At 42.5% G+C, this 955-nt stretch overlaps 1 non-coding gene across 1 annotated transcript; it reads right to left on the bottom strand.

Annotated features, from left to right (window-relative positions):
- Positions 1–525: 525 nt before the first annotated feature.
- Positions 526–722, bottom strand: LOC149839211 (U2 spliceosomal RNA). The gene has a single exon (XR_016431697.1). It is a non-coding gene; the product is annotated as a U2 spliceosomal RNA (small nuclear RNA).
- Between the last annotated feature and the right edge of the window lie 233 nt (positions 723–955).

Here is a 955-nt window from a genome sequence, read left to right as displayed (position 1 = left end):
GGCTTGACAGGCCTCAGCCTCGCAAAAGATAACCAGACTCTTGTAGGGTTTGAGCTGGGCACAGGACTTATTGGGCTGAGGCGGATCTCGCGGAGCCCTTTCAGTCCAAGTAGTGAATGGGTCAGGTTTGGTTGGACCTCCAGCCTGAATTTCTTATACAGATCATGCAACAAGATCCAATCTATGGATCAGCTTCATTCTTATCAGATCAGACTTTGTGTGTTTTAGACTTTTATTCAATATTTTCAGTAAGTGTGTTGAACAAGTTGTTCCACCAAGTTTCAAATTATTTTCCCATCGAAGTCGTTAAGAGTTGAAATCATCACAGGATCATATATCACAATCCGAAAAGTAACATTATACCAATCCAACGCATCTTGAAAAGTTTTATCGAATAAATTGTGGAGATCTGATCCACGACCCAGGCATGAACCAAACGGGTTTTCACGTCCTCCGTTACTGAAAATGATACCCATAATTACCCCACAATCGATAAACTAATAAAATTTTAATATTAGAGATTGGTAGGGGTGCGCCAGGCCCGTGCAGTAGTGCAACGCAAGGGCGACGCTCGAAGGGCCCAGTAGCAAGCTACTGTAGTGGCACCTTCCCCCAAAAGAAATTAATTTAATATCGTGTGGTCACATGGACCACATATCAGATATTAAACTGATAAGAACAGATACTACACTTGATCTTAGCCAAAAGGCCGAGAAAGGTATGAGTTGAACATTCATCTCAACCTCTCTTTATACACCCTTCACCCCTCTCACTCCGCTCTCTTCATCGATATGGGACTAAAATCGGAGTCTCATATTCTACCACCGATCACAAACACCCATGATGATGATAGGTATGTATTGTATAGACGAGCCCGTATGGGTGACCCTTGGCCGGAACCATGATGTATGCAATTCAAGTTAAACGCAAAGATCAGATGATAGTCATATTGTAG

This window comes from Nuphar pumila, chromosome 4 (assembly GCF_984573655.1).
Source record: "Nuphar pumila chromosome 4, dmNupPumi1.hap1.1, whole genome shotgun sequence".
In the NCBI taxonomy this organism is placed as follows: Eukaryota; Viridiplantae; Streptophyta; class Magnoliopsida; order Nymphaeales; family Nymphaeaceae; genus Nuphar; species Nuphar pumila.
Note: the sequence above shows the minus strand (reverse complement) of the source record. Positions and strands in the feature narration are given on the sequence as shown.